This window comes from Diadema antillarum, unplaced genomic scaffold (assembly GCF_040938485.1).
Source record: "Diadema antillarum isolate AM-2024a unplaced genomic scaffold, OU_Dant_1.0 scf00000111, whole genome shotgun sequence".
NCBI classification, from domain to species: domain Eukaryota; kingdom Metazoa; phylum Echinodermata; class Echinoidea; order Diadematoida; family Diadematidae; genus Diadema; species Diadema antillarum.
In genome coordinates this window covers 900988-921078 of record NW_027271000.1, presented here as the reverse complement: position 1 = coordinate 921078, position 20091 = coordinate 900988, and the positions used below count along the sequence as shown (strand labels likewise).

At 38.5% G+C, this 20091-nt stretch overlaps 1 protein-coding gene across 1 annotated transcript in view; it reads right to left on the bottom strand.

Moving 5' to 3' along the window:
• LOC139719500 (probable 3',5'-cyclic phosphodiesterase pde-5) overlaps positions 1-20091 on the bottom strand; it is a 130418-nt gene that overhangs the window by 66741 nt on the left and 43586 nt on the right. The gene's annotated exons all lie outside the window — the stretch shown is intronic.

The following is a 20091-nucleotide window of genomic DNA, read 5'->3' as shown; positions in this document are numbered from 1 at the left end:
GGGGGGGGGGAGAGACATGGGAACGGGAGGATACATCTCGTGAGCACGGCGACAGAGAGGCAGGTGTTTGCACCGAGGGATAATAGCAAGACTAGCTTCCTCCTTACACCTGGCAAGCAGGTCAATAAACAATTATAGCGAGGGGGCGAGGAGAGGATGCTCTCCACAGAGACAGGGTGGTTTACACCGGTGTCTGGCGCACTATCCATTAACTCCCTCAATATCACTGGGCAAAGGCTGTGTGAGGTGTTAATGGTATTTCTGTAGGGATGGTTTTCAAAGGGTTAATGTGTTCTTCCTCTCCTTTCTCTCCCTATCGTGTCCTTCTTACACTATCTTCCTTGCTGCTTTATTCACACTGTATACTGAAGCGCTGCTGCTCATCTTCAATAGTCAAGCCTTTGATGTTGAGCACTATGCTACAACTTTCTCCAAGAGGATTTGAAGTGTACCAATAACTTGAGTATGATGTTGGCTATATTTGTAGAATATACTAGAGACATGCCCTCTGCAAAATGATATATATCTTTTTGTCTTACCAATGTTTACTTATTGGGGTTTAAATGTAAATTTTACCAGTATACAAAAATAAAAATGAAATAGACTAGTCGATTACCCTGTTCTTTCAATAGAACGATTGCACTATCGTTATTTTTTTCAAAATATGAATTAACGACAGTGATAATGCAATATGTGAGTGCAATCAGCTAACCTATCTACATGGAATCTCGATATCATTTGTGAAAACATACGCGTGTAGAACGCACACACATCAGTAGCGGCGCTTACGGAGCAGAACTTAAACACGCACAGCACAAGTGCCAAATTGCTGCAGAAATATGATCTGATTTATCGAAATATGCATACTTTTAGAGGCTATCCCAGTTGAATTGTGGCTGGGTTTTTTTTTGTACATTCTAGCTATATGCAAATTTGATTTTCAGGATATTGGTACTCTTTAATTCATGATCACACGGTGATATTCTGTGCTCCATTCATGTATACATCAAACATGTCACCTTCAAATATTTCTCGTGCCAGTTGTTCACTGTGATTTTCTTTGCACTCATTTGGCACGTATTGTACAGTACAAACACATTTCCAATACAATACATCACATAGTTTATAGTTTATAGTTGGTCCTGTCATGTTTCACACTTGTATTTGTTACCTCCACCAAGGGAGGAGGTTATGTCTTCGTTACTGTTGGTAGTGATTTGAGAATTTTTGGGGAGTTTATAAAGGATTTTTGATATTTTTGGCAGGTAGGGTCAATGAACTTGGAAGTTCAAGCTGCACATTTTTGAGGTTTTCAAATGCGCACTAAAGTGTGTGCTCCACTTTCTGCTATAGGGCGAGGCGCGCCGCGCATCTGAGGGTTTATGACGTAACAAAGGCTTCTGTATTTTTTCAGCATGTATACCTCTGGGTGGAAATCACTGATCTCTATGGAAGAGCCCAAAGAGCTTTTCCCCAGTGGTGGAGAGGAGAAAAATCTCTTTGGGAAGAGCAAGATCATCAGTGAAAAGTAGCTGCTTGAAAGAGGTCTGCGCTCTCAGAGTGCTTTTCTAGTTATAGACTGAAATGCCTACTAGTGTGAATGGAGACAATCCATAGAAAACACTTCATTTATTGTGTTCTATGTAAGAAACCTGCTCTCTCAATGTTAAATTTCATCAATATTAAAATCAAGTCGAATTCAGTTTTGTTCAATGTGAATGTTTGTGCAAAACTGTCCGATATAAAATCACAATAATTTTTCCCCAATTTTTTCTCTAGTTTGCAAAGAGTGCTCTATTTCATTCTTTTATATCTTTCATCTATACTACCTAAATTTAGAGGTTGTTAAAAGTCAAGTCTAGATAAGACAGTGCTTGATCCAGAGGATGTTTGATGTTATGATTATGGTACATTCTGTCATTTTGATATCAGGAAGAGATCGAGGAGCATCTTCGGTTTGTTGTTATTATCTTTCACCATCAATAAACTTGGGAAAAAGGAAAACCATAAGAATAAGAAAAAGTGCAAGGTGCTTCAGAATAGCAAGGGTATTATCAAATTCCTTTCCCTTCCTTTCAGTACCACCCCCCCCCCCCCTTTGAACTGAGTGGTTAAATACAGAAAATTGAAAGCATTTGGGTAAAATCCACAGTATTAAAGATTACACGATGCAGCCTGAAATGAAGACTAGGTGGTAGATGAGCAGTGGGTATAAGCTTGGATCATCAGGCCCAAGAAGAGATTCCCCTGTGTGTATTATCATTTCTGATCATGTGGCACATTCCAATACTTTGTGGGGGTGGGGACAGCTTACAATGCAAATCCCCCCTCAGTGTTATCTTGATTCTGCGATCCATCATGTACATTCATGACAAGGGAAGAGTTTGATGAACGTTCTACGAGTCTCTGAAGTTAGCAAACCATCTCTCCCTCTATCTCTTTCTCTCACTCTCTATGTATCTCTTTCTCTCTATTTCTCTCTCTCTCTCTCTCTGTCTATCTATCTATCTCCTTTTCTCTGTCTCCCTTTCTACCTCTCTTTAGCTATTGAATTGAATTACTGAACTGCACCTGTCTTACACTTGAGACACAGTGAACAGTTGCAGCACGTTTACGTTCTTATTTCACTTGGCATCTGTGTTATACATATATGTGCTCAGAAAAAAAAAAGTACAAGAAGGAAGAAAGAAAATATGAAATAAAGCGGATCATAACTAAAAAGCATATCAGCATACATTGTATGTTGTAACGATGATTCTCAGTAACATATGAAACATGAGGGAACCGCAAAAGCAAAGCTTGTAACCGCGGGTTCCAGGAAAAATATACCAGTGTGAATACTTTTTGCAATGGAGATAGGACACAAAGTACTAATGACAAAACTATATGAAAGCTAGGAAGGTATGGTGGGAAAAGATTGATATCTCTACCTCCTGTCTGTCTCTATCTCATTCTATCTATCTCTATTTCTCTCTATCTATCCATCTCTCCCACTCTCTCTGTACCTCTTTCTCTATCTACATATCTTTCTACAGTGCACTCCCATTATAAGGAACACAGTTATAACAAAATTCCAGTCACAACAAAGTAAAAATTCAGGCTGCAACGTTATCCACACTATGTATTTTTATTGTTTATTTGTTCGGTTATAATGAAATTTCGATATAACGAAAGAAAACTGCCGGTCCCCAGGACTTCATTATAACGGGAGTCCACTGTATATTCATTTCTTCTCTCTCTATCTCTCCCTCTATATATCTCTCTATTTCTATCTCTCCCTTTATCTCTATCTCTCTCTATCAATCTTTATATCTATCTATTCATCTCTCTCTCTCTCTCTCTCTCGCTAGTACTCACCAGTGCCCCAGGGAATCACTCTAATTCTACCACAGTTTCATGAAACCACCATATGACCTGACTGTAACTAACAATTCAGCTTGTGATGACACTGGAGCCTCATCACAATATTGTTTATTCCCACACAACTGAATTCCTTTTCTATAAATTTATATAATTATATCGTTGATTTTTGTGATATATGAATGCGTATGTACATACAGAATTTCCAAATGTATGGAAATTTGTGTTCTTTGTCCTTAAAGAATAAACCTAATCATCCCCTCATTGTTGGGATACAATAGATATGATAAACCAATTTGTTGGGACAAAAATAACACGGTCATTATTTCCCCAGGGTAGCCTCTTCAGTTTTAATACTGTTCTCTCAGAGGTCCCTGCCGTTAATTTTATCCCAACAATCCCATACATGACAATAAAATATTATTATCATTCATTTCATTTATCTATTTTCATTTTTATTTTTTGCATTTGGATCAAAGGGAGGACATTGTGGGTGATACATCATATACAATGATGAATGCCAGACTCCAAACTGAAGCTTTTCTTAACCCGTTGAGAATTGGCTGATTTTGCTACAACAAGCATTTCCCATAGACACCTGCCCGAGTATGCTCAGAACTAATCCTTAACAGGTTAAATGGAAATTTATCCCACTTGGATCCCCGAGGCAAAACTGGAGACTCTGACTGCCTGAACATGCACACACTGCTGTAAAACATGATATATTCATGGTATGAAATTTTCACAAATTGGGGCCGATGGCTTTTTTCTTGGCATGAAATGTTTGCGAATTGGAGCCGATGGCCTTTTTCTCAGCATGAAATTTTCGCGAATTGCCACTGGCATTCAATGCATACAATATAGACAAGAACTTTCATGTGCATTTTAATTTTGCAAATCTTGGCTTTCGTAAAATTCGCGAAATTAAAATGCATGCGCACATTCTCCATTTTACAGTATCATGTGCACGCAGCACAAATCAAAAGCACAAAGAGTAATGTCCCTTGTGGCCATAATGCTCTCTGGTACTATCATAATCGTATTCTTGAAATCTTAATTGAGGTATAATGCCAAGATAAAGATCATGAATATTTTTTTTATTTAGGTTGACTTTAGTTCTAAGTTGAAAAAAAGGGAGTTAGACTAGAGAGAGCTAAATTTCAAGCACGATGGAATCCACATCTTAACCTGTTGAAGACTAGTCCCGAGTATGCTAAGGCAGGTGTCTATGGGAAATGCATGATATGGCAAAATCAGTTTGTCCTCAACAGGTTAAGTAGGGGACACAATTAAAATGCAAGCAGGAGATAAGGAGTGCAGCATCCCTAATAACATAAGCACACAATTATTTACTGTAATTACTTCAGTCTCCATTAACATTATGCACTCATGCAAGAAAGCAGGCATGAACAACAACAACAAAAAAGAGGATAAAATGCCATTATTGAAGCCGCGAGCATACTGCTGCCCACTTAAGTATCTGGCTACCTCACTAATTGCATAAAAGCATAATCGTTCATAAAAAGAAGTACACTGAAACTCTTTAAATGTGTACGCATTAAGTAAAGAAAAAATATAATGCAAATATGCTTTAATTCAAATAATACATTTATGGACATACATAAATACACCTTTCTCTCCCTTCTTATTCTCTTTATATATATCTACAAATGTATATATCTACATGTACATAAAATGCTCCTTGTTCCAGAAAAAGACCACAAAATGCCCACTGGTTATCGGAAGGGTGTAAAATGTATGCACATTGAAATCAATGTCACTTGCACCTTTCTTTTGGGTCAGAAATAATTGCCTTCCTCTGCGAACTGAAAAACATGTCAAGAGGATATTGTCCAGAAAAATGGATGAATGTACCCAATATTGCCACCTCAACGAGTCTCGATGCTGGCTGGTTATTGATTCTGGCAACGCAGCGACTTGCACGTAATTCTTTCACCCCATGAGAGCAATGAATGCTACTTACTTTTGCATGATTGATTCCTCAAGAGCAAGAAAGAGAGAGAGAAAGAAAGAAAGAAAAGAAAAGAAAGACAGAGAGGAAAGATAGAGGGAGTGAGGTGGAAAGATAGAGAGAGGTATAATTCATTTTTTTTTTAATATAGTATTCAGTCAAACAGAAACATATAAGCTGAAAGTGGCATTTTGTTAGGCAGTATGGACTTATGAGCACTAGGTACTCAAAAGCTTAACGCAACACTAATAATGCACAAAACAGAAGACAAAACAAATCAACAAAACACAGTATCACCACTAATTGGCCCCGCATGGTCTTGAAATGGTAGTGAAATTTTAGAACCGGCATTTCTTAAAAGCCATCACAAAGACTAGGAGGGAAAAAAAAACCATCCACAACTAGGACCAATCTCTTGACTCTATGAAATATCTTCACCTGATGTTCATCCTGAGACTGTGCTTTTTCGTTGGCTAAGATTAATTCCAACCAAATTCACTTTCTGACAAAAATATTCACATTTCAACGGAGAGACACTATACATGCATAAAGGACGCTGTACTTTCCTCGCGAGACAAAGTCAAGGATGGACTTTATTTGAACACTCGTACTGCACAACACGCTTCAGCCATATACCCACAGGCTATGACCAATTTGGGCGAGACTTCACAGTCCCACCTACTGGATTTGAAGTGGTGGTCCATATCCGGTTCGAGGCGCGACAGAGGCTGGAACCTGCCGGGGACACTCCCTGACCAAATCCATCACTCTCGTCATCAATTTGGCCACGAAAGTGGATCAGCAGCAAGATGGCAACAGTCACATGACATAGCATGGGATTTCTTTGAATTCAGAGCATGAGCCATTAACCCGTTGAGGACGGTCTGATTTTGCTACAACACACATTTTCCATAGACACTTGCCCCGAGTATACTCGAGACTTCTCCTCAACGCGTTTAATGTCTGATGGCTGTTACGAGTCAAATCCCCCGCCAGATGTGATGAAATCAATTCAATCTAATTAAATCCAATCTCTCTCTATCTTTTTTCCACAGAATATATATATATAAAACAAGGTCTTTGCAATGATTTTGGTTATACATTGGTTGACTGCACGATGAAGATTAGCAGCAATTGACACACTAAATCATGTATACAGAGTTTCAAACCCAATTTATTGCATTATGTTCTGAGAAAAAAAAAGAGGTATCCAGTTAAAAAAAGAATTATTGTGGACAATACACGCAAAAATGCTTAAGACTTTAAATACAAAAGTAAAATATGAAGTAAAATTTAGTGTTGAGCTAACACTGAGGATTACTCAGGGAGAGTTCGAAAAAGTATAATGCCCATGTCAAACAAACAAACATACATGAAAAAAAAAGAAGACTATAGAAACAAATGGCGGGGGTAAATGAATTTGTAGGCAAGTCCCAGTCCATTCATACTCCTGGTAAATCACGAGAAAAATATCTCCCCGAGTGTCCCCTGCTAAATATCAATTCTTCCAGGACATCAACAGAACACTTGACCTAACTCCTCCAGAAGACATGGAGAGCAATAGGTGCCTTAAAGGGGAACGATACTCAATATGAATTGAGTGAATTAATGCACCAATATTCATAGAACACATGAGCAAAGTTTGAAGAAAATCAGACAATTTGCTCAAAAGTTATGAATTTTTAAAATTTCGGTGCTGCCATTGCTAAATGAGAAAACTACAGTTCAATTGACTGTGATGTCATGTATTGACAATATAAAGAAAACATAAAGAAAATTCCACAAAATCTTGGTGTTTTTTTTAATGAAAATGCACTTTCGCTTGACTTGCTACTGACATAGGTTTAAGGGAAATAAAATTTGCCCTGTTTTCTGAAAGGCATATTAAAGTCAAGTGCTCTTTCATGATGATAGGAAAAAAAATGCAATATATGTTGAATTCTAGTTTCTTTGTATAATTGTCCTGCAGCGACATCACAAACTGTTGTAGCATTGCCATTCAGAAATGGCAGCAACAATTCATTTATACAGAAAATGAAAATAGAATTAAAAAATGTTCACTTTTCTAGCATAGTGACAAAGCACTTGACTTGCCTAATTCAGAAAGCTGGGGAATAATGTTACCCTTAACTTGTTGAGGACGAGTCCTGAGTATACTCGGGCAGGTGTCTACGGGAAATGCGTGTTGTAGCAAAATCAGTCCGTCCTCAACGGGTTAACATAATTATGTCAGGAAGAAGTTGATAAAACATGTAGGCCTACTTGTCATGGAAAGTGAAATTTTGTGGAAATTTCCTTTTTAAATATATTCTTTATACTGTTGTCCATAATGATGTCATGAACTGTAGTAGTCTTCATATCCAGTAGTGATGGCACCGAAACTTCATCAATTGTCTCAGTTTCATCTAATTTCACTGATGTGTTCTACTAATATTGCTGCTTTCTCTCAGTTCATATTCATTCTAGAGTTTCGGTTTCCTTTAACACAAAACATACGCAAAAAAAAGAAGAAAACATCACATGATGCTCATACGTAACTGCCACAGTGATTAGCGAGTGCAAGGACTATGCTAAACTATAATCTGGGCTATGGCATGAAAAAAAAAAAAAAAAGCGGGGAATACAAGCAACGTCATCTATCACTCTGTAAACTGATCCGAGCACACATGCTGTCGTGATACAGGATATATCCTGCTGAATACTATATACGATCATAATACATGCCGTTAACGTTTAGGTCAAAAACACACGGGCACGGAGAGAGATCGTCACCGTACACATCAACATCACCTGCTGGGCATGGGTTGCCACGGCAACCCAATCCATCTTTACATCCTGCTCAAAATTGGTCGTGAGCCACATGTCACAATACTCTACTCGTTCATTTACGGCAGATCTGTTCCCTCACCTCCAGGCTTCTTCTCTAATAGGTTGTTTGTCGTCTCCATTTTGCACTTCATTACATGTCATTTCTGTTCATACTGTCATAAGGACTTGGTTTTTAGTTAATGGTAAGATGCAGAGACCTACATATAACACAGATTTAGTTCAGACCTGCTTAAATTATTTTACCAATGTAAAATGTGTGTATTGTGACATCATTGCATGAAATGATGAAAATCTATAAAGGATAAATATGTATTAAAACAGTAAAAAGAGATAGAAAATTATGGAATGGGAAAACAAGAAGCAAAGGACCTCAAAACATTAAGTTTTCTGTGTAATTCTTTCTAGTTCGTTTTGGAATCGTTGTTTGACGGGCAGTCAGTTTCATGAAAGTAGCAAGTTAATGTTGATATGAGAAGTACAGTGGTCCTTAGAGGGATTTTAAAAAGTAATATGAAATCCTGATAAGATTTTTGTCACAGAAAAACAACATTCAGTATAGCCTTTTACAGAAACATCTCCATATGAATAAAGTGTATTACTGAATGTTTATTTGAACATGAATCTCTAGAAGTCCTCCCAGCACCAAACTCTCTGACTCCGTTCATTCGGAAGAAGGAATCAATGCCAGCATGATCGTTCTGCCACGACCTCGTTGACTCTAAATCACGTTTGAGGCATGACATGCGCCCTTACCGGCAACTCTGGATTGCTCCCTCCCCCCCCCAACACTTGTTGGCCGAACGCTTAATGCCGAGCAGTTAGCGACCCCTGCTCAAGCCCTGGAGACATTAGACGTGTTTGCCATCATCTTCCTAGTGGTGCTGCGGGCGTGTGCAATCGTTTTGATCAACAGACTTGTCGCAAACACATTAATACCCTTCTGTTGGTTAAAGGTGGAAACTACTTCGAGCTATGCATGTCTCAAATCACATTATTTTTAACTTCTGCAGACCAAAACACATTCTGTGAAAAGAAAAAAAGTATTTTGATTGCAAACATGTTTTGGGTAAAAATTCTAGGAAATGGCACATACGGTACACATTAATGATAAAGTCTAAATAGAGAGATTATTTTCATTTCAAAACCACATTTTGTTTTTTGTTTTTTTTTCATGTAAAGAGTAAAGCAAAACCTCCATAAAAATACTGTCAAAAATATGCTGATTGGGATCTTTGTTTTTTTGTGGGTTTTTTTAAGATAGATCCTAAAATAATCATCTGTGCAATACATATATTTCAACAAGGGAAATATGTTTGAAAGTTAAACACCCATTCACCCACACACTCACAAGCATTTACATATGTGTGTGTTTTTTAAATGATAAGATGATTTGTTGTAATCATTTTTCAACCTTTGAGAAAACCTCTTCAGCAATCAAAGATAACATGAATAGATTTGACAAGATTTTTACATTTTTCATATTTTCTTTGCTATTGTCACTACAAATCATTGACAGAAATACTGGCCACTGGTAAAGAATACTAAATACAACACCAGATATATAAATAATAAAGAGGTATAAGTCCTGCTGCCAATTCTACATCTATAGTAGATTGCACTTTACAGACCATCATAGCTCAATAGCAAGTGGCAGATCCTTTTTTTTGTACTTGTTATGTTTTTTTTTTCCCTACGGGTCAGTTCAGCTCTGTTGGGCATCAAATTATTGCGCAATCAAGACTGGCCGCCCCTCTTTACACCTGACCATTCCTGAAGGAGCCCAAGAGCATGGGGGTATAGTTCATTCTTGCAAAGACAAATCTGACCTTTACATGGTCCAGACAAGATATGCGGGTTGTTGGTTCACATCATTATTTACTTTACATCGGCTCATTTAATCTTTCCCTATTCTCCTTATCATTTCTCGCCAACAGCATCACACACTTTGGGTGCGTTCGAGCGCTCTCCTAAAGCGAACTGTACCGTACCGTACCCGCGCCAGAGGAGCGCTCGAACGCTCCTAAAGTGTACCGTACCGTACTGTACCGAGCCAGAAGTGGACCACTTCCCGATGTGCTCCAAAAGCGTACCAAAAGCGTACCAAAAGTTCGCTGCAAAGCATGCGCGTATCATGCGCATACGCCACAATGCAAAGACATCATTCTCTCTGTTCGGGACAGCTGTACGTAAGTAGTTCAAGGGCCAGGCGGATAACATTCTTGCTACAAAAATGCGTGACCTTCTCTAACAATAACTGGTGAGGTATGCTTTCTCGACAGAGCGCTCGAACGCTTCAAATCTATCACAGTTCAGTTCGGTACGCTTTGGTTCCGTTCGCTTTGGTTCGCTTTAGAGCGTTTGAACGCACCCTTTGACCTTTGACAAGCTGAATAGAAGTGTATTGGTCTGTCATTCATGGTGTGATTGATACTGATATGTCATACATTACATCATAGCCAGATAGAGCCAGGGGAATGCAAAATAATGTGGTTCAGCAGCAAACTACTAGCTTTGATAGTTCTTCTAAGATCTAAATGCTTGCTTTCAGAGCTTGCCACTGAATTTCAAACTTTAAAATCAGTTGAAATTCAACACTTTTTTTATCATGGAGCATGTTACTGAGGTGTTTTTAACCTGTTGAGGCATGATCACTGTACAGTTGTACTTCTCACCAGGAAGGACTTGTAATACTGTAAAAGTGAAAATTTTCGTGGTGTTGAAATATTCGCTGTGTTGAAATTTTCGCGCATTTCGCGCAATCAGAAACTAGCGCGAAAATAAAAGCACGCGAATATTTTTGCTTACCATACGTTCCTGTGCGTGATGTCTTGATTCCGCGGAATTAAAAACACGCAAAACTCTTCTGACCCGGCGAAGCGCGAAAAATTAGTCGCGCGAAAATATCCACTTTTACAGTACACATGCTGTCTGTATAATAGATCTTGTACATGTATGGTATTAGTGTGGATCTGTATCGACCTGGTTAGCAGTGTCCTGCAGTTTCTGTGTAAGCTTTGCGTTCCCTTCCACCTCCCACCACAAAAAAAAAACCTCACAAATAAAGTATGACAAATCTTGTTCTACCATCAAGATAAGAGTCTGAAAAATGTAGATAACAGGATATTGAACTTAAAGGCAGCCGATCGCCATCCCTAATGGTACGTAAACTCCGAACGACCGAAGTTTGTGCATGCAATTGCGCAATGCCAGACTCGGTGCTATATCCATAAATGTGTGAAACAATGCTGCCACTGAGACACGTGTGTGTGTGTGCGTGTGTGTGTACGCATCATACACAAACATAATCAGCGCGAGCTGCGGTGATTGGAGGAGAGAGGCCAGAAGACGCGTGTGTGTGTGTGTGTGTGTGTGTGCGTGTGTGTACGCATCATACACAAATATTGTCACTGCGAGCTGCGGTGATTGGAGGAGAGAGGTCAGAAGCCGCGTGGCTCTTTTGGCCTCTCTTCATGCGCATGCGCACTGAGAGAGTGCGTCCATTCGGAAGCTCCGGTGGCTCGCTCGGACAGCCATTTTGGGTTAGGAGATTAGCACAGAGAGCTCTCTTGTAGCCCACAGAACTCTTACGTTTTGTTCGCTGACCCATTGAGCCAGCCCTATTCTCATTCGGGGTCACTACATTTGATACAGAATGGGGGAGGCAGCGTGTTGCGTTCGTCTCTGTGCTGCACAAACCACTCACCACGACTGAGTGTCTTTCAGCAACTTTATCACACATTCATTGTGAAGGTCGCAAATCGTCATAACTTTACAAGTGTAAATTCAAAGCCTCTTGCCAGAGATCTTGTCGGAGAATATTAACCTGTTGAGGACGAGACCCGAGTATACTCGGACAAGTGTCTATGGGAAGTGCGTGTTGTAGCAAAATCAGCCCATCCTCATCGGGTTAACAAAGGCACTAGAGACTCTATTCTCTGTTTTTTGATCGATTGATAGCTACAGTTGCATCCCTCCCTCCCTCCCCCCCCCCCCCAACAAAGAATAAGAAAACTCTCGAAACTTGCTGGAGAGTATTCAGAACTTGTGACAGAGCCTTCCGGCCCGAGTGATTTCCTGGTTTCATCGGTGTATCAATGTCTCGTGGGCAAACGATTGCACGGCTTGGGCAAACCAAGGCAAGGCATTGGCACACATCACATGATACTGATTCATTATGGAAATAACCTGTTATTGAAACAGTATCTGCCAGAAGCTGTAGGCACCGGACAATGGAAATATGGGATGACTGCGGTTCGAATGACGCAGAGCGTAGTGGGATACGATACAGAACCGGCACGGCCTTCTGAAAATCTACACAAAGAGGAAACGAATGCATTAACTTTGCTGTGGTTTTTGCAATACTGATTACAGCAGCAGAGTACACAAAAACAAATTCCATGAACTTTCTAAGAATAATACTGTGGAGAGCTACACTTCTTGCAATGCTTTATCACAGGTTTCATTCCTGTGACTGAACCGTCTGATTATTGTGTTTGGCCATTACATAGCAATATCAGACATTTGCCAAGAGAGTTTGAGCGAACGAGTAACACAGGAAGAATGGCTCTGAAAATACATGTTTTATATTCTTTTTATTTTGAACATTTTGTTTGTGAATTAATCTGGATGTGAAGAGTTTGTTCGCAAAAAAGCGATAAGTCCATTTTTGACGATTTCGAAGTACGGTCTCCGTCATAAAGTACAAAATAATACCTTTTAAATGATATATTGGTCACTACATATAAAGGTACATTTTTGAAGTTATGGTCAGAAGAAGCCAAATTTTTTATATTATTCTCTTTATTTTTCTTGACCTTTAATCGCAAATATCTCCATTTGGCAAATATGGACTTATCGGTTTTTGCGAACAAACTCTTCATGTGTACTGTATTCCTCCTCCTCTTCCATTCCCAGATACGCATTCTTTATTAGATTTTAATCCCTGAAAAGTTTTTCGAGTGGCTGCCACTCTATTTTCACAGCTTTGCTGTGATATTTTGCTCTTCTCATTTTTCTACAATCCCTATCAGTACCATTTGTTGTTGTTAGCCAGTCTATACTTTAGGTTAACTCTGCTATAAACTAATGGCTAACTTTCATACATAAACAGCACATGTAAATCGCAGCACTATGGTATAGAGAACAAGAATCTTGACTTAAAAATGTAGGCCAAGAGTTTGCCACATGCCAAAGTGCGTACATCTGTGGACAAGACATTTTTACCCACCAAGTCTGCCTCAACCCAGCTGTATAAACAAGGGCGGATAAAGGGGGGCGCAATTAACATTTCTGGTGCCACTTCTGGGTTTCACTTCATTTTTTTCTTTTTATTTCTTTTGTTTCTAATGAAAAATAAAGGGGGGGGGGGGACGTCCACCGGTTGCGCCCCCCTCTGGATCCGCAACTGATAAATATGTACCTGACAATGCTGGGGGAAATAGTAATGGCAGGGCCTTCTGGGATAGGAGTGTTCACACTTTAGAGCAGACTATCTACTGAATAAACACATCTGAAAAGTCTGCATAATTGTGAACAGACCTTTCATTCTTTTTCCTTCTATTTTAGTCATACTTCAGCTTCTTCATGGAACTTTATTTAAATCATGGGAATATCTCTTTCCCTGTTGATTTTCAACCCTGAGCTAAAACGTATGCGCATTTAGGATACACACATGTCAGTACTTCAAGATTTTTTTTTTTTTTAGTTGAACGCTGGTCTTTTGTTCTCTGGCACTGATTAGTCAGCTGCTGAAATATAATTTGGAATAAAAAGAGAGGTAAACAAGTTTAATTAAATCAGGGTTCCTAGCCAGGGTGTAATCTATACTGCGGAAGAGGACTTGATTTAAAAGCAACATGGAGACAGCACTGAAAAGAGGAAGAACAATGAATACTTCACTTTTAATTCTTAAATTGTAGTGTTTTCGTTAGGAACTGTTGTATTAACCCATTGAGGACGGACTGATTTTGCCATAACACTCCTTTCCCACAGACACCTGCCCGAGTAAACTCGGGACTCGTCCTCAGTGGGTCAGTAAGACCCCAGAATTTTTTTTACAGGATAACAGGAAATGTTGACGGTTCTGCAGGCTAATGATGAGCAGCGGAAATAAGAGAAACAGAGCTCTTCAATCACTTCTCCTTACTGAACTGCTTCTTATTTCATTTTAGCTTCCACACTGCCTTCAGGGCAGCTATAGGATCTCCTCAGATAACCACCTGTTTCTACAAGATTGTCTAATCTGTAAACTGCATGTGTCATCAAAATATCAAATGTCCGTACCTTAATAATGAAAATCCCCTCCGTGCTTCAGGCTTATGATAAAGGGATGTCTTATTGCAGATTGAGAAATATGCCACTTTTCTCTTAATTCATTCCCTCAGAACTAAAGATTTTCTACTAATCTTTGCATTAAATCTATTTCTTTCTTTACTCTTCCAGAATTTCATGTATTACATTTCCATGACAGGACCCCATTTTTAGTGAGATGCAACACTTTTCATTTCATTTTCTGCACAATATTTTTCTTTAAACATGATTTATCAAGGTTTATATCACTTGTGTAATACTTTATTCTAATATTAATCATTGCATTTGTCATTGCTTGTATCTTTAGAATTTGTGCAAATATAAAAACCACCCCTCCCCCCCCTCCCCCCCCCAAAAAAAAAGTAAAAAAGTAAAAAGGGACCAGAAAGAGAGAATGATATCATCTCACAAGATAATCATAGATCTGTCTTAATAGAATATTTCAAAATATAAAAGGATTGAAAATTAAATTTGGATATTCATTATTATTGATATTGAGAGGAGGGGATACGGAAAGACATGCTTAGAAGGTATACATAAACTCCAAATTTCTGTGATTAATGTATATTCTAAAACATTACATATGACTTCCATATGTCATGCATTTTACAGATGATATAGTGGCTGGTTTGGAAATAAAATCCTTCAGAGTGAGTTGAAGCATAAAAACAACAAAGTGTCTCTTCTTCCAGCTTAGAACCCCCCAGACATTGAGTGTAAATTGGGCTTGAAGGAGTCCAGTAGCTTCCTGATACCAAAAAGGAGGACATACATTGGTTACAAGGTGACTGATTGTATAAAAGAAATGCACAGTATGTTCCACATTCTTTCCTATGTGTATAACACAATTACTTAACCCACTTCTACCTCATTCATGGTAGCTAACATCCTTCCAAGGTGATATTCCTCCACCATGCAAACTTCTTCCACTGACTCACTGCCTCACAGATCCTATTGTCTAACTCTGAGCGAGTTTCGGAGAAGGCGAGCAATGAATCAAATGCGGCACATCTCTACCACTCTCAGACAAGACCCCATCGGTTCAATCAGACGTCGCAATCAAATTACGGCGGCGGAAAGTCCTTCAGAATGCCGACATGTCAACACAGCGCTTGCACGGTGTGCGTCCCGAACAACATTCGACAAATTGCTAAAATCTTGATTGTCTGCGCATTGAGGGATGCAGAAAAAGAAGTTTGGTAGATTGTAGGGGGGGGGGGGGGAAGGAAGGAAGGGGGCAAATGACCCTCTACTATAAAACCAAAACATGATGTCTATTCATGCTGTATAGACGACAACAGCAATTATAGATGCCTGCAAGATGTTGAGGCCAACCTATCAATAAATTAAAGAAAATCTGCACAGCTTGTGTCTTCTCATAATCAAGGAAAAGTAATCTCCCCCACCCCCCCATTTTCCAAAAAAATCTCTAGTTACAAAATACCACCAAACTGGGGATAGAGGAAGAGACGTGAGTGTGCTCTCAGCTATCAGGTGACTCTTTGCTTCCTACATTTAACCTATTTCATGTTTTTTTTGTCTCTCTCTGCCTCTGTAATTACATTGTTTTAATGGTTTTCTGTCATATGAGAGGTTCAAATTCATCTTCATTTGTAGTACCAAACGTGGGTCTGTTTGTCAGACTAATATCAGTCACATGCTTTGTGCTTCCTCTAAGTGCATCTGATATTTTGACTGCAAAATTTCACAGGTAAAAAGTGGGACACACAAGATAATGAAAGTGGAACTTCTGCCTTGTATTAAAGGGATTGTATAGTTTTGGTTATCTCGCAAAAATACTGTACTATCCCTTTAAACGTCTGGAACTTCTTGGAATATTTCCAATTTGCACCTAACTTGAAATGATGAACCAGGTTGCAAATGAAAAAGGTAATGTTCACCCTCGTTACAGATTCGCAAAATGATGAATGTGGCCTTGCTAACCTGTAATGTGCGCTGTTCACTGATTGGCAAGTCCCCTGGAGTGCAGTTTGCACCTAATGGCCCAGATGTCTGGAGAGTAATTGCCAGGGAATACAGATCACCTAATCCTACTAATCCCTCATGTATCACCACAGCCTTCCTGTTGAGCTGAGGCACAAATTAGTCAGATTAATAAGAATTTAACTGAATGCAAATTAACAATTTTGGCAATTTATAGCACAGCACCTGAGCACATAAGGGGTTTGCTGAAAAAAATATAATGGACAATAATTTCCATTAATGTCTGCTTCATCAAAAGATCCAAGGTCTACAGAAAATGGCGCTTTGCAGCGGTGGATGAAAAAAAATGTACTTAATGACTTTTCTCTCTGAAGACCCTGGATGAATGTTTTAAAGTTTCTATCTTGGCTGAGACACTTTCTTCAGCAGCTGCGTAAATAATATCAAGTGAGCGCTTGCGATTCTACAAATTAACAAAGACAAATATTGGGGTTTTTTTTTATTTGCATTGTAATTTGTAGTCTTTCATCATCTTCCTAAACAATAAAAGTAATCATCGAGTACCAATGACAGAATGAGAATATGGATGAGAATAAAACCTGATACCAACTTTAAGATTGCCAGGTAAATAGAGTGTTTGTTTTTGTTTGTTTGTGTTTTTTTTTTTCTAATGCACTTTCAAAGGAACTGTACAGTATTGGTTGAAGTAAAGATTTAGCTTTGATTGTTTTGCAAGATATTTAGAAAGCATTCTATGAAATGTTGAAGAGCATACAATTCTCAAGGTAATTGAAATTCTATTTGACCAAAATCGGCTTTAAAATGACTGAGATATCTAAAAATAAGGACATCCTAATGAAAATCGTGGCCTGTCACATCTTATTAGGTTTGTTTGTTTTTTTTATTGATATTTCAAGACCAATTTTCATCAAATAAACTGTGAATTCCTCTATGATTAGCATATTTTTCATATTTCATTTAACAGGTTCTCATCAGAATCAAACCTATACCTTTCCTTTAAAGCACAATTGTCCTCATATTCATATACAAATGAACTGGAAAGCATTATCATTCTATTTAGCACTTCTAATCCAGTACTGCAGATAGCTTTCCTAGCAACAGTGTTCATAAATAAGTCAGGCTGGTGACAAAAACAACAACAACAGCAACAACAACAACAACAAATGAATGGTCTGATAACTAAATGAGTTTGATATTTTGTTAATACTTAGTATCAATTTCACAAGCTCCAAATCCCATACAAAAATATGCTGGTGTGTAGAAGGCCTTAGCAGGCCATTCAATTATCATGAAAAGAAAAATTCTTTCTCCTCCGTGGGAAGCGCCGCAACTGACACGGATGGTGCAGCTTCATCCAACCTTCACCGATATCGACTACGCCCCGGTATTTCATCAGCTAATTTTTCTGCCTGCAATTGCGCACAAAAATGATAGCCTTCTGATGAAGCTGCTATTAAAAATTGGGCCTGATCAACTAGAAAGACTTATTTCACATCTTTTCATCTGCTGATCAATAAACCATTTCCATCCAATTTCCCTGTGCCCTTTAATAGCAAAGTAAGTTCAACTGCGATGATGCCAAAAATACCTGATCACAATTAATGGCAAAAAAAAATGCATATGCACTGTATTATTATTTATTAGAATTCTTTTTTATGCACTATCAAGGTCTCTTTATGTCTATGGGAGGGGATCTTTTTTAAAACCATGCATTGACTTGACAACGTTTAAGCACCTTTATCTCAGACCATTTTATTTTTTGAAATCTCATCATCAGTCACTGTAAAACAGGCATAATATTTTTTATGCTTCTCTTTTATTATCAACAAAAATGTGATATCGGAAATAACATCTCATTTGAATTGAAATTGAATTGGATTTTCATGTGCATCTTAATCTAGCAAATTTTGAGAGTGCTGAGATTTGCAAAATTAAGATGTATGCGAAAGTTCTTGTCTGCACTATAATGCCTCGGATGCCAGTGGCAATTTCCAAAAATTTAATGCCACAACTAAGGCAGTCAGCTCTAATTTACAAAAATGTCATGCAGTGCATGTTTCTTGTTTTACAGTGTTGAATACTATGTGATGGAGAGAGCATTGTAACATTTAGTATTGGAAAATGAAAATAAAATGGATTTAGTCAATCTGTTATGAGGAAGAGATAAAGAAAGGAAAATTAAGAAGAAAATAGATACCAGTATGCTCTTCAATCACTCCTATGTAGTCCCATCTATACATAAAGAAATCTGTGTCTATATCTTTTTGGCAATTGGGAAATAGCTGTGAATGATAACAAATTTACGATGCTACCACATCAATGTTGAGTGGCTATGTAGGAAATTTGAAAATACATAAGCTCTAACTGGTCAAAATACAAAGGGTATAATAGCATACATGTGACCTAAATCATCGAATGCCAAAGAATATTCAATATGTGCTTAACAAGCGATGGGTGCAAACTGATGTTACCACACAAAATAAAAATGAATTAAGATTGAAAAGTGACACACATCTCCCCTGTGCCAAAGAGCAGTACTTACTGAGAACTTAAGTGCTCTTTCAGCAATTCTGAAATAACCTACCCATAAAATTTGATTCATGGAATTACACAGAAAATGGAGTTGGGGAGCTTGTCTTTGAATCTGTCACATCAGCAGTGAAGGCAAGCGAGAAATAGAGATCCTGTGAACCCTTTTTTTTTTTGACATCAGGAGGCACCAAAACGAAATTACGCCTCAGCGAACTCTTCAGTCTTCACAGCCAGCAGAGCTGGCAAAAGATCATAGAAGAGTTGCCCTCTATCACGACATCATAGCAAACTTGATTACGACAAATGCATAGCATTAAAATTGGCCGTGTGAGATGCATTTATATGCAGCCGCACTATCTTCCTCTGCCCATTAAAGTTGAATTTCTTCTTCTTTTTTTTTAAAGGAAAAACAGATGAACAGTATTGGTTCCCACAGCTGGGACTGTAGGAGCTCGCATAGATTTCACTACTAAAATGAATATGTCCTCCATTCACTCTTCCGTTTCCATGACAACAACGCATACTTGACCCATCTTCCTACGCGATGAGAGATGCCTGGGGATCGGTCGGCATGTTGTCCCGGCATCTAATGACACGTAATGTTTGATGTGAGATTTGATGAAGTGCCAGGCTACGGTGTAGATGGGGAGGGCGTTAGGAGGATTGGGGGAAACTGTTTAACTCCTAGACTCCTGTATGTCCTTCCCCCATAGGATTTCTTGGACACAAGGCAGATCCAGTGCTTTATATACAGTTGGTCATGTAGACATACAGCACCGTATGTACCAGGGAATAATTTTACTTTTCAAATTTGAACGGCAGTTATGCTCGATGGGAAAATACTTTTAACAAAGCTCTGTACCGTCCTATGGAAAAAACCTACTATACACAAGAAATTTTGTATAGCAGTCATAGAAAAAGACGCATAGCAGATTGCAATGGGATACCATTAAAATTATTCCCAAAGTACATCTTTTGCTATATGTTGATGAATTTTTATATATCTGCACCAATTAAAACTGTGTTCTGCAAATTACCAGAAAAATTGCAAATACTTCTTGTTATGGTACAAGTGAGGTATCACTGGAAGGGTTTTTATTTTTCTCTATCTGATAATGGACTTT